The sequence below is a fragment of the Myzus persicae genome, unplaced genomic scaffold (genome assembly GCF_001856785.1).
Source record: "Myzus persicae strain clone G006 unplaced genomic scaffold, MPER_G0061.0, whole genome shotgun sequence".
NCBI classification, from domain to species: Eukaryota; Metazoa; Arthropoda; class Insecta; order Hemiptera; family Aphididae; genus Myzus; species Myzus persicae.
Genome location: NW_019103604.1, coordinates 42,961 through 58,093, shown reverse-complemented (window position 1 = coordinate 58,093; position 15,133 = coordinate 42,961). Strand labels below are relative to the sequence as shown.

The 15,133-nt window shown below is 25.0% G+C and overlaps 1 protein-coding gene across 5 annotated transcripts in view; it reads right to left on the bottom strand.

Annotated features, from left to right (window-relative positions):
* The window catches only part of LOC111034913 (tachykinin-like peptides receptor 86C), a 124,956-nt gene extending 114,428 nt beyond the window's left edge, over window positions 1–10,528 (bottom strand). For 4 of the 5 annotated variants that reach the window (XM_022316342.1, XM_022316345.1, XM_022316347.1 and 1 more), the window contains exon 1: window positions 10,403–10,528. The gene's annotated coding sequence lies outside the window, so the exon portion shown is untranslated. Of the gene's footprint in view, window positions 1–10,318 lie in introns of all 5 variants that reach the window. The other variant, XM_022316344.1, reaches the window with a different exon arrangement.
* Between the last annotated feature and the right edge of the window lie 4,605 nt (window positions 10,529–15,133).

Here is a 15,133-nt window from a genome sequence, read left to right as displayed (position 1 = left end):
ATAATTAAATCTAAATATAATATATCTCATAGACGTTTAATACAATATTGTGGATTTGTATTGAATTAAAATAAAGTGAATATTTTATGTTTAGATCTTTTTTTTATTGTCAAAACAATAAAGTAACAATCTGTAAAAGAATGGTAGGAATAATAAGTAAGTCTAATGACAAATTAGACGATGACATTTAAGAATAGAATAGAATGACCGCCGCCTTCCAGCGGTGGCACCTGACAAATTTAAGTTAATATTAGTATACTATTAGTAGGTCCCTGGAATGTTACCTTTTTAACTTTCTAGGGACGAGAGTAGCAAATTATGTTTAGGTTAAAAATGAAAATAAATATTAGGTCTGTTATGAAGAAATAACGAACGATAACCATTTAAATTTTCCACATCAAATAATTCTATCATATAGCTAAATATATACAATGGCTAGTTTATTAACAGATGACTAACGTGGAGTTGACTGGACACTATTTGATTTGTGCGTTATAATGGGAAATAATATATCATTAATTGTATCGCTGGTTCTTAGTATATAAATTCACAACTAATAAAAATACTTGACAATTTACTACCTGACTCCCCCTCCCCCACCATTATTATCGATGTTCTGGTTCAAATACAAGTCATCATCGAGTGGTTTAAGAACATTATTTTTCCAATATTTGAATAGAAACTGAAACGTAATACTTCTTTTCAATTCATTCAAAAAATATCTTAAAGCGTTCAATATTTCATATTGAAAACATATTGAAAACGTTTAACTTTTTAATTAAGGACATTGTTGTCGGTTAAATACAAAACAAAAATCCATTTTACTGATTGGTAAAGGGTTTTTTTTCTATAATAACTTAATTAAGTTCAATTTTTGAGTTTTTAATAATTATCATTATATATATATAATATGCGTTTAGTTTATTGTTTTTAAACATTAAAATCAATTCTTATACAGGATGTTACACCTTTATTTTTTCATTTAATAATGATCGATATAATTGATTTTAAAATTCTGTAATATACTTTAAGATCATATTTTGAAATTGTACTACTTAAGTAGCTTAAGTATCAGCTGTAGCTATACAAACTTGAAGTTTCTATTTTCATATAAGAATCTCCGTTATTTTACTGTAAATTATATAGTCGATATATTTTTGAAAATTTTAATGTTTATACTAAGGAAAATTGTCCTTAAAAATAGATATACAATAATATAAAAAATATGCAGTCTAGTGTTTATATTGTACTTAGATCATTTTAACAAATTATTAATGTTGATGGATTAATATTGTATCCGCTGAATAATTTATAGTAATAGATACAAGTTTCATTTGAAAAAAAGCTCTCATATTGCAATAGATGACAAATAGATGAATCTTTTAAATATCCATACTCTTAAATTATTGCATGCCCATTATTATTTATGATAGGTTTATTGTGGTACAGTAAAATAGTCAGAAAATAATTTACTCAAACATTTTGGAAATGATACAGAAAATAAAGGACTATTATTACAGTATACTTGAAATATTTGTATTTGTTTTATATTATTAAGAGTATTGATAAATTAAGATGACTAAGTCAGGAAATCTTAAAAATTAAAAAAAAAAAAAATAGGTTAATAACAGGTTACCTATTTTAGTACGAGTTTTATATATAATTCCCATTTGGGGTATAATAGGTTAGGTTAGTTTAGGTTAGATTATTTTATGCATGGCATACGTATTTTTGAACAAAAGGTTTGTACTTATTTCATTTTAGTTTTCAAACGTGGAATAATTTTAGCGATACCGAGGTCTCAAATAATAGTGTGTGGATTTGGAATACCTAATGGGTTCAAATTCCCAATTATGGTGGGCTGACATTTTTAAAGTCACAAAAATAAGTTACAATTTCAATACATAGATCTATTATAATTACTAAAATGATTTAATATGTCAGTATTATTAATTGTATACATGAGTTGCAAAGGTTACCTGCCTATTTACAATACATATTATTTTAATTAAACGAACAGGGACACTAAAACTTTTTCTATAATAACAAAAGCAATATTAAATTGTATTTTTTATTTCCACTTGTAAATAGTTTCACGACAGGTCTAATAATAAAGTCTATACATGTTTGTGTGTAACTAAATATATTTATATTTTAATATTTATACTAATCAAATTATTAAATGTATCCATACTTTTTTTATATTGTATAGCATTTATATATTATAGTTTATTTTGAATATTACAGGACAACCCTTAATGTAAATGTTTAACAAAAAATATGAATTTTCTATTTAATATTTATAGTAAAAGATACAAATTAAATTAAGAAACTCCTATTGTGGATAGGTTAGGTACAATGCTATATAATATTAGAGATGCCATGAGATGACTGAGGTATGAATTCTGATGTCCGCGAAAAAATATCCAAATAGAGAGTTACAAAAAAAGAAATTCGTTTTCCGTATAAAATATGTGAAAATCCAACAAGGATAATGTGATAAATGCCACATTTAATTTAAATATGGTTTGAAAAATGATAAGTTCCTAAACTATACAGTGAAAAAAATATTAAAACTGGGATTAATAAAATAAAAACATTTATAGACCAGCAGATAATCTGACATTTTGACTTAATAATAAATAAATAAAAGAATACATGATAAAATAATTATTGAAAAATGTGGTAATTAAAAGACGAATCAACTAATATGTATTCAGTAATATTTTTCACGAAATCTTTACATATTTTATGCAATCTAATGATCACTGACTAAATAAGAAAATATAAGTTCCAGCCAAATAATAAAATTAATAAAGATCATAGATCTTTGGGGAGGTTTACGTCAGTCGTCTGGGTTACTATCTGTTAATAGTAAAAATTAAAATGTTGTAAATTACACAAAACTACAAATAACATAAATAAATATTAAAAACAAAAAAATATAAGTTAAGAAGCTAACAAGTAATAACTAAAATGCTGAAATCCTAACAAATTATTTTATGTTTTATGTGTTCACTGTTGTTTGAAAAATTTTTTATATATTGAAATTTACGAAGAGTAAAATGAAGTTATACGTGATCTTAGTTAGTTGAAACTGTTAAAAGATATTATTAAGGGATAAGTATTTGTGTGATTTGTATGTTATCATAATAAGTGCCAATGGACAATATGACAATATGTTTATTTTATCGATTACATTTAATAATATTGTGAACGGGCACTAACTATTTATATACAATGAACCTTATTTTTGCTTTCTTTGCATTTGGTAAAATTATTAGCAATTGTTAATAATATTATATAGTGACACATTTTTCGTTTCTCATAACCTGAGAGTTAAAATATGTGCTATTTAAATAAGAACAAGTATAAAGAATAAAAAAAATCATTTCGCTTAAACTTTTATAACCATATCTAACTTTTTGCTGAATTAGTTAAAGTATTTACTATTTTTATACAAATTTATAACATTATGTTTTTTTTAAATGCTCTTAAGAAAATAAATCGTTTGTGCGAACAAAATTATTTTTTTTTTTTTTAATGTTTTATGGTGCTAAAAATGCTGTTTGTTATTTATAAGTTATGTGCGGTTAATTTTATATCTTAATTTAATCATCTAAAATGTTAAGAAAAACCACACAAGAACAAAATCATTATTAGAGGAGTAGCTAGAAAATTGCAGGAATATTTTATAAATTATATATTAATTAATGATTGGATATTACTTTGTTATACTGACAGCCAGTAAATTCACAATCAATAGTATAAGTCCTACAGTTATTTTGTATATAGAATATTATGTAAATGTCATTGAAAAGTAGATAACTGAAATGTGTATGCATGTAATATTAATATGCACATGTGGGTAAACAGTATAAAATATCATTACTTTTAATCAGGGAGGCTCGAAACGTACTTATAATTAAATTGCTGAAACATATTACAAACCGTGCAGAGATTGGTTTACACTAGGACGTGATAAATAATAGCCAACGAACTTAATGTGAGCTTCATTACTGCATAATGAAATTGTATCAACGGTAAAACGAATACCGTCACAGAATGCGGAAAATTTTAAATAACAGTATTAAACGTTTGTTATCATACGTATATTATGTCTCAGGCAATACATAATAGTATTATTATTTGGACGTACCCACTGATATTTCCACTCTCTAGTCTCTACATAATGTATACACACACACACTATACAGAGTGTTTCCGGGTGTTGAACGCAAACGTTTTGAACGATATCATGGTGGAGACTGGAATCGAAAACGTATTTTGCGTTTTGTGTATGAGAAATGTTTTTAGACAATGCGACATCATCGTGTAATAAATTGTTAATACATAATAATTAATACATCATGGAGAATTTTCGTCCCCCTGTACACTGATTAATTTGATGCTTCAAATTATTTTCGAAATTTTCTGATGACAGACGTAACTCTCTGAGGTTCTTAAGATAGTCTATTTTTCATTAGATTAATAACTTAAGGACTTGACACTTGATTATTTAAAGTTTACCGTAATGTACTCAAGCACCATTAAAATTCCTGCATTCGGAAAAAAAAAACAAAATAGGTTTCCGATTCTACTCACTGTGGTAAGAACTCACTGACTTCTATCTCGTAGTTTTTAATGAAGAACGAAAATACCATGCGCATTTTACAACATTATAAAATAGTGTATAACGGTATATTTTAATGAATAAGTTAGATTTAAGTAATACAATACTCACATCGATATCATAAGACTACTAAGGTAATAATTATTATTGTACTCGTAGTCCACGCAGTCTAACAAACTTATATTTCAAATTGGTGGTAAAGCTTTAATAATATATTGTATTATTTTATAATTGTAATAATTATAATTGAGATGTTACCTCGACTGTACGTGGTTAGTAATTATACGGGTTTTAATGATAATATCCTGGTTTCGGTATTTGGTTTTTTTTTGCTTTACTTAAAATGAAGCCTAACGCTTTAGAAATTTAAATCACGTTACTAAAATATATAAATGTGAGCTCGGTAAATTTTTAATTCAACATTTTATTAATAATTTTTTTACAGAGAAATATTTTTACAGAAAAAAATAATATGAATGACTCGAAATAAACGTCTTAACGAGGTGAATATTCATAAAATATCAATAGAATCGAATATTTGATACCAAACGCTCAACACGCCCATAACTATCAATATTCAATACCATAACCATACTATCAATTTATTATTATCACTTTTAATTACCACCGCTCTTAATAGGTTTTATTTCATCGGTCAATGAACTATAACAATGGTCTATGATAGTATCACAGATTCTTGTTGTTGTCACATAGGTGTTTAATAAATTTTATTTGATTAATTTACAATTTATTGTATAGGTAAATGTTCGGTAATTATATTCATAGAAAATAATAATTTAAAATATAACATGCAAAAGTCAATAATACACTATTAGGCACTTACATAGTTATACATTTTTAATATTATGAATACCATACTATCCAGTAAATAATAAAAAAAAAAGCGTTACCATAATTATAACGTAATGAAAAAAAGGTAGAGAGACCCTGGGGGTGTACCTATGGTTACATAACAAAAATATCATAATTTACAAATGTACGTACATTTTTTTTGGTATTTTACAATTTTAAATTTTATATCTTTTCTAAAATATCAATTAATATGCAGTTTGAAATTGCCTTTTTTGTATTTCAGTGGTTATTTTTTTATGCTATTTTCTAATTTTTTTTTACTTTAATTTCTACTAAAGTGATGAGTCAGATGGTAGCCACTGACAAAAACCTAATTTTTCTATATTTGTTCCTTTTATTACCAAATTCCTAGTAGTTATAACCAACACATCTTTGTTCATTTCAAGTGTCCATTGCATCGGCTGTAGGTGGCCCATGACCATAGCAATATAAAATAAATATTCCAACGTTCTGATAATAATGTTTCAGGGGAAACAAACTACATAAATAACTTATTCCCGATATACCGATGACTTCGAACAATACTATCAGTGTGATCGACACGATAAAGTATGATTAGTCGATTCTCAATTTCTCGATTGTTCGTTGTATTGTTTCAACGAAGTTTGTTACTGAATTTAATTTACAAGTATATAACGAGAAATTTTAAGCGTTATCCACTAATACAATAATTTTAAAAAGGTACTTATCAGAATTATTTTGTTCAATTTGTCGATGAGTTGAGAAATTTTATAATGTAAAATAACATTTGATTTTGAGGTGAGAGTCTATTTTATATTTTTTTAGTTTGAGGGCGTACAATTTTTTAGATTGATTTTTTTGCTTATTTAATGTTTTAAAGTACCTACTTACGATAAAGTTTTTGAATTATTTTAAGCACTTACTTCGATGATTTTAGATGCGTTATGCCCCGAACGCCAAATTAATATTATTATTATTACGTTGACTGTCAAATGTTGGTTGCGATTTATCAACGTTTTTATAGTCAGGATGAAAAGAATATTTTTAAAACTAATATTAAAGAAATATAAATATAAAAGCGTAGAAATTCTAAGAATTGTAGATTTTTTAAAAATTAATTTAATGGTTTAATCAAAAATACATACATATTGTTTTTTTGTTATTACAATCAGAAAAATTAAAATTTGAGTACAAAACAATAATTCCTTGTGAAACTGAATATCGCTGTTATGGTTTTTTTTTAACCAAAAATGTATATAAGAGTAAAAGATAATTCAACCATAAAAATCTTATAGAGAAAAAAATATTATATTTTTGGTACAGATTTTCAGAGTGGAGAGTAGAGAAGACTTGTATATGTTTTATTTGATGAAGAAATATAATTTTGATTAGAAAATAATTGATCAATTTCTAGAAAATGTCTTTTTTCTTCAACTTCATCAAAGACATAATTTCAATGAAAAAATCATTCAAATTGTATCAGTTAATTAGTGGGTTTATGTTATGTAAATCTATAAAATAATGATCAGTTAATCTGAAAAATCGAAAATTTAAATTTAAAACCGTTTATCTAACTTTGAATAATTCATGTACCTACATTTTCCAAATGGCTTGTTAATTTGTTAATATTAGTTAATTACTATTAATTATTAATTAACCTTTATAAATTATAATCTAAATTCGTCTGATTGTAGCGTTACAACTGTTGAATTGTAAATTCATGTTGAGTTACGAATTAACGATTAATTATAGGTTGAATAAGGTTCTAAACTTGGTATGACAATAATTGTTACCTAATAGAAGGATACAAGCATTCATCAATATTTTGACACCAGAACTTGATGCAAATATTATGGTAATTGGTGTTATATGACGTCCAAGCAAGAAATCGATTTTTAATACCACTTCTATATTTTTATAAAGTGCCAAGAAGTATAGCAAAATAAGCTAAAGATGGGTTCATACTATGAATAAGGGATATATATTTTTTATTTCACATAATTTCGCATAGTTTTTTATTAAAATATTTGTGCAGATAGTTTTGAACTAACTACTTTGTATTTTGTATTTTGTCTTTTAACAATAAATAAATAATTTTATTTTCCACTTTAGCAATCAAGTGTTACTAGAAAAAAGTTTGTATTATTCTTTTTAAATAATAAGTAATAACAACAAAATTATATCAATTTTTTTAGAGAGGTTATTTCTTATTTACTTTATTCTTTAACACTTTTTTTTCCCTTGTCAACAAATAACTTATAACAGGTAGGCACCTACTGTTCTTTTTCAAGAAATTCTCAGTATTATTGCAGACCATCCAACTTTGTCACTCGTCACATTACTCTCTCTATTCGTCAGTTTAATGCTTCATGTAGACACTTTGTTATTTTAAGTATCAATATATTTTACGATACTTATATTTTTTAATAAAACAAACCTGACGCATATTTATGGGTACACTATTAAGTGTTAAGAGCCGAAAACCCCGATTATAACAGACACAATCTGATAGGGAAATCAGTTTTTTTTAAATTTCATTGTTTTACAATAATATAAATAACCTATCAATCAAATGGAATGACTGAAATAATAATCTTAAGAATTTGAATCGTAATAAAGTAGTTTGAATAGCAAATGTAAGCCTTACATTATTACTGTCTTCGTTTTATGAATGATTATCCTTATAAGTACAGGATTTAAGTAGCCTTATGGACTGAACAGATAACCTAAAATATATCAATATAAGTAGACACTAAAAATACAAAAATGATTTCAAACGAGCAGGATTTAAAGTATTTGAAATACAGTACTAAGACGAGCAAAAATATCTTCTAAAAATATCTAATAATTGTGTGATATACAATTTTGTATAATATATTAAAAAATATGTACCTATTTACAATGCTACAAGTTTTAGAATAATCATTGTGCAAAAAATTTTTTTAGGTAAGTGATTTTACTTAAACTAAAAAACCAACTACCCAATTATGCTTTATGATTTAATTATTCTAGATTTTTATTTATTTTTTTAAATATTATAATTTATACATCATTTTTTATTATTATATATTCATACTGATACTGATCATGTAAACATTATTAAAAACATAAACGATATGTTGATGTGTCTCCTTTTATTCAACAAATTGCAAAAGATTAATTCATATTATTGTATTCATACATTTTTTTTTAATCGTCTTCTATATGAATTAGACAATAATAGCCATCATAAATTTTGATTTCAATACCTAATGGATCATTCAAAATTAAATTTATGATCCAAATAAAATATGAACGTCATTATTTATGAAACATTATTAAAACAATTATTATTTGAATTAACATTATTATGCATTTTGAAATAATTTACGAATGCTATCATTATGTCATTATGATTATTATTTTCAAATAAATTTCTGTTCAAAATATTTAGTTAAATGGATAATAAAGCGAGCTGGCAGTAATAAAATTATGAGTATAACATATATATAACTATTTTTAATGTAAAGTAGCTGAGTCCCATGCTCTGTGGATTGATAATTTAATAAACAATATGTATTTAATACAAAGTTAACTTTTAGAAAATATAAACATAATATCTTAAAACAAAGTTCCCGTCATCTTTTGAGTGAATCAAATTTTGCTTAGAATCACTTTTTAAATATAGTTATTATTTGTATTTTATATCTACTTGCATTCCTTTACTTTGCTTTTTATAATTTTTAATAACCTATGTAATGTGCTTCAGAAGAAATTATAAATAAATGATTATCATGTATTTTTAAAGCAAACTAAGTATTTAAACAAGTAGACTTACGACTAAATCTATATAAAAATTATACTTAATACAAATTTTAATCTTTTTTTTTTAAATTAGTTAAATTTTATTTAAAATTATAGGAATTTTAGTTTATTATTAAGTATATATTTGCATTCATTAAACATTTCGAAAATACAACTAATGCATTATATGTTTATACATATTTATATTTATTAAATGACCTAGATCTATTGAATTTTAATTTTATATATTAACCATGAATTTAACTCGATGGTACACTATGTGTTATAATTATAAATAGAGATGAGAAACTTCATTATACAGTGGTATAAAATGTTATTATACACATAATGTACAATTATTTTATACTGATTGTAAAAAAAATTGTAAAAAAATTATCTCATATTATTAGAAAATTAATTTGATATTTAAGAATATAATTTCTATGAATTGGATCCAGATTAATTTAAATAAAAATAATTTCGAGTCACTATAGGTATCTAAGAATTCGTAGCATAACTTTAAATATTGATTTACTCTTAAATATTAATTATCAACAAAAATGTTGTTTTTAAAATGTTTTCTGAAATTATTAAGCCATTTTAAAATTGGTCATGATATACAATGTTATAACCTGTCTACAATTTCCGATTATTTAGGTACTGCAGGGTACTGTACGATATAATGAGGGTATAATACTGTATTGTATAAAACAAAATACCATGTTTATTAATAACTTAATATCTTTTTATGAATATAATATAATAGTATTTATATTTATATCCTATTAATGGAAAATTATTTTAAATTATCAGATTCATGGCAAAATGTTCACACTATTAGTGCCGTTGAACTACCAGTTAAATGAGCCTAAACATTGAACTCAGTTCCTACGAATTTTTTTCTATGATTAATCTAAAGGGTTTAAAAACTCAAAAATACCTAAAATTAAAACACTAGATAAACTAAGAAAGCGGTTATAATATATTTTGTTACACTAACCCATGTATAATATGATGGTTAAATATTAAACAATTATGTATTTTATGTAGTTATTGATTACCACCTACCTAGGTACTTTAAAATATATTTTGGATGTCTCTTAAAATGATGTTGGATGGATATTACTCTCTTATAATATCAATTCGTCTTACCTTTAAAATAAAACAAACAACAAAAAACCGGAAAACGCATACGGAAACGTATCCATAAAGTTAGTGTTTCGTCGTCGGGGATGATAAGCGTGTTCGAGAACTCGATCGTTCTCACTGGGTTCAGCACGTGTCGCGACTGGTCGCGGGCTTTGAGAGTTCCGTCGGTTTTTCCTACGGCGCAAGGTCACATTTGTTTGTCCCACTCCCTACACAACTCCTATTCACGACAACCCTGTGCCCGCGCCTGGGTACTAAACGGGGTAGCAGAACGCTGTAAAATAGCCATTCATGCCGCAGCTGAGCAGAATTTAAATGTTTGTACACTGGTAAAATAATTGTTATCATTATTATAAATATAATATTTCTGGTTCCCTACTATATAGCTATCTGTATAGCTATCTGCGTGTTAATTTTTAATTTAAATGTCCTCAAAGTGAATGAAACCTACCTATACATATTTGCTAAACAAAACGTTTCGCTTTCGGCTTATTATACGTGGGCACCTAATACATTTCACAATGACTTAAAATCATTGAAGGAGTACGTTTTTATTTATTTTGATACAAAATATTTTGGAACAATAAGCGCGTAAACGATTTTGACTTCTCGTTATAATATGATTTATCATTATAAAATAATTTTTTAAAAGCATAAAACCTTATAAACAATGCAATTTTAATGACTGATATAAGTACCTATATATTTTATAAAATGCAAATATGTCATTAACAGTGAAAAAGGTTTGTAAAAAAAAATGAATAATTTCTTTCTTAAAATACTTATGCAAATTATTTTTTGAAGAATATTAATTCAAAATGAATAGTGTAAATATATTTATATTGTTATTTATTTTTATTCCAAAACTAGAAATCATCAATTCATGTCATAATGAGAGATCTTACTATTCCGTGTGATAATATACTTATATTATATACCTACGTAACTATAATATTGTGTTTTTGCTTATAAAATAAAAAACCACCAACTCAAATTAATACTAAGGTTAGCATTACAATTTAGTAATTAATATATTTGTACATTTCATTTTATAACCGCTCCATAGTCTATAATAAAACATATGTATGCACAATGCATACATATTAAAGACAATTCTTCGCAATAAACACTATCTTTTTTTTTAAAGTGTATTATGAAATTGGTCAATTAAATACCATTAATGGGGTTACATTAAAATGTATGAGATACTGAGATATTATTAATTATTTTATATAACTAATGACAATGACTTAGGTATTTCGATGTTAGCCGAAAAACAATAAAATTACCCATCTGTACATAAGTAGACCTGGCATTGTAGATAATTGTTATTCTTGTTTGAAATGATATAACTAATACCACTCAGTCAATATAAATATAAAAACAATTTTAACTTTATAATTTATTTCCTGTTAAAATTGTGCATCGTATATCAATAGTATCTATATTTATTACTAAAAAAACATTTTTTAGATAATATTATTATTATTTTGTTAGCTTATTGGAAATTGCAAGTATTATATTCTACACAATATATTTATTAAAAATATGAAATTATATAAACTATATGATGGCTTTTATTGTTTTTGTATTTGCTAATGCCAAGAACTGCAGAGAAGATGCATAAGATTTCAATATTTTCACGGTATTATTTTCAATTGCATCAAAATGAAATACATGATTCCTTATCATCCGTTCGATTTTGTCCAAAATCAAAGGATTGGTCATAAATAATCCAAATGATAAATAATAATAGTACGATACTTCAGCAAAAATGATGCTATTTACTAATAGCATAACTAGAAAATGTTATTTAAAAATTCAAAATGTTAAGTTTATAATTCTTGAACAATAAATTAATTTAAATAAACAGTTACAGGGTGATTTACTAGACATCATGCTCATTCCCTTTTTTCTTCGACAATGTACTTATGAAATTCTTATCCAGCGTATCCTGTGGAGATACAAACTTATATTTTTTCAAGTAAGAAGTCCATTTTTTACTGTTAAATTATTTAGCCTTTAATCCTTCTGAATATGTTTACGTATATAATTCTTAATTAAAAAATTTCTTGTTTTTGAGTTATTTAACTTTGTTGTACTATACCAAGACTTATTTTTGATTTGAAAAGTCAACATTAGATTTATTGTTAAATATATTTTATATTTTTGTGAAACTTTATTTATCTTTTAGGCTTAGTTGGGAGGAACAAAGACCTTTCTATCCCTCAGTTTAATGTATTTTTTGTATTGCTAAGGCCTCCGAAACTGGATACTGGACCAAACTTCATGAATCGTATTTTTTTCAAACATCACTTTTTAACATAAATGGTTCTAGAATGCAAATTCGCATATTTTAAGCTAATATTCAAGATTATACTATCATTATGATGATTTTTTTAAAAATAAAAGGTTCTAAATCTCCAATAATTAAATTATAAACACAATTAAGTTAAATTGAAAACGCTCGGTTAATGGAACCAAATTATTAACAACATGTTAGTATGAAACGATTCTAATTAAATTAATCACTACCAATTGTAAAGTAATAACTATTGTACGGTAATATTATGGTACACAATAAATGATTAAATTATAGTCTGTTTTACTTGACATATCCCGGGTACAACACGGAGCGACCGACGATCGGTAACGACAGTAAAATAAATATGTTATCAACGTTATCACTATTGTTCTGTGTTATAACTAAACTGCGTGGTGATATCTGATATACAATAATGATATTTTACTATTGAGATACAGATTTCGATGATTCATAATTATTAGGTGCATTGTTTGGTGTTAGAAGGTTGGTAGCAATGGAAAATCATTATTCTGAAAAGAATTCATTTAACAATAATAAAAATAATAAATAAGAATGAAAAAGTTCTAATTAAATTTTTTTTTCTATTTTAATATGAAAAGGTCTGATATTGTAGAACCTTTTCATTCTAAACAATTTATAATTTTCTATTTCGTGAGCGGCGTAATTCCGAAATGGCCACTGAAGTGCTTATATTATCTGTTCAGATGGCTTCTTTTGTTATTTTCTTTGTGAGTTAGCTTTTCTCGATTTCAGTTCGAGGAAGATTCATACTGGTGCTTGAATGTTTTTAACTAGTTCATTAGGTGCCAGAAGTTGAAAGTGCGACGACAGTATAATATATTATCTGCGCATTATCACGCTCAGAAAATCAATAGTAATTCATTTTATGCTAGTTTGGGTCGTCATGTCATAATCTATTTTGGCATTTTCACATATATACACAGTCACAGCATTTATATTATACAGTGTGATCACTTGAAAATCGTAGTGTGCTGTTTTGTTATTGTTATGCATACATCTTGTACTCAACGCATCAATTCGTAGTTCATGTTAAGTGTAAAACAAACATAGTAAAACGTAATGAAAATTTTTAAAGTTTCACTCTGGATTATTGATTATTTATTTTAAATGTAATGGAGTTTACTTTATTTTCTGGTCATGTATATTTTTTAAAAAAATTTCAGCGTCTTAATTGAACTATTAAATTTATAAATACCATTAACTTACTAAGTGTCTAGTAGATGGGCGTCAGTTTTTTTTTTATAATTTTGGTTTTTTAAAAATGATACTTTTCAGTTTTTCCTATTTTCAATTTTACTAATAAAATACATTACAACATCTTTAGTTAATTATTATTTATTAATTAAATAAATGCCCTGCCTCATAATTCATTGCCATACTAGTTTTAAACTGAATGTTTTTTTCCATAAATATTTCTTTGATTTTAATTCCATTTTATTTGTAAACAATTCTACAACAATGTCACAACTTTCAAATAATTTTATGTTTTTGTATTTATACTATCACTGTGTTTTTGGTTTGTTTAAATTAAGCATAATTTATTAAAATGTATAAAACTTTAATAATTTCCTTCATTCCATTTATAAAACATAATAATATATTTACAATTATCTAAAATAAAGCATAGAATTCATTTTAAATTCTTAGAATAGTATTATTAGTACAATACAGCCTTGTTTATACCCATACGGCAATATCTAAATATAGTAGGTACTTATATAGTTATGCTATTTCCCCGTCCTACTTATTTTCATAACTTTTAATTATTAAACGGATGTAAAATAAGTTTTTAAAATAAATAATAAATAAAAACGTGATAATTTTGTAATTGATAAATAAAGTTCAAAATAATGGAGAATGCAAGTGTATTAACAAACTTAAATTTTGTTTTAATAATATTATAAAACTTAACTATTGTAGAAATTATCCTTTTATGACATTTTGGAAATATGTTTGTTTGGAAAATGTTGATTTTATATTTAAATTGATAGTTTCAAGTTATGGTCCAAACATTTAAAATTAAAATTCCATGCAGTTTTCGATTATAATATATTATAGCATGTATGTATGATTAGTGTTTTAAGTGTTAGAAATTAGGAATTGTTCAATACTGTGTTTATTTTTATTTTGTTGAAAATCAGGAAATGTGTATAAAAGGCGCAATACAAACCAACATTTTGTTATAAAGTAAAGAAATGTATTTTGTACGGAGCTTAGTTGGGTTATGATAAATTCAGAAGTAAAAATATTTTAACATTTTGGATTTTTAGAATTTGAGTATATAATTTATTTTATAATGATATGTTTGTTCCATTATTATAATTTATATTATATTATAATTATTCTTATAATAAATACTTAAGTGTATCTGTAATGTGAACGAAGTA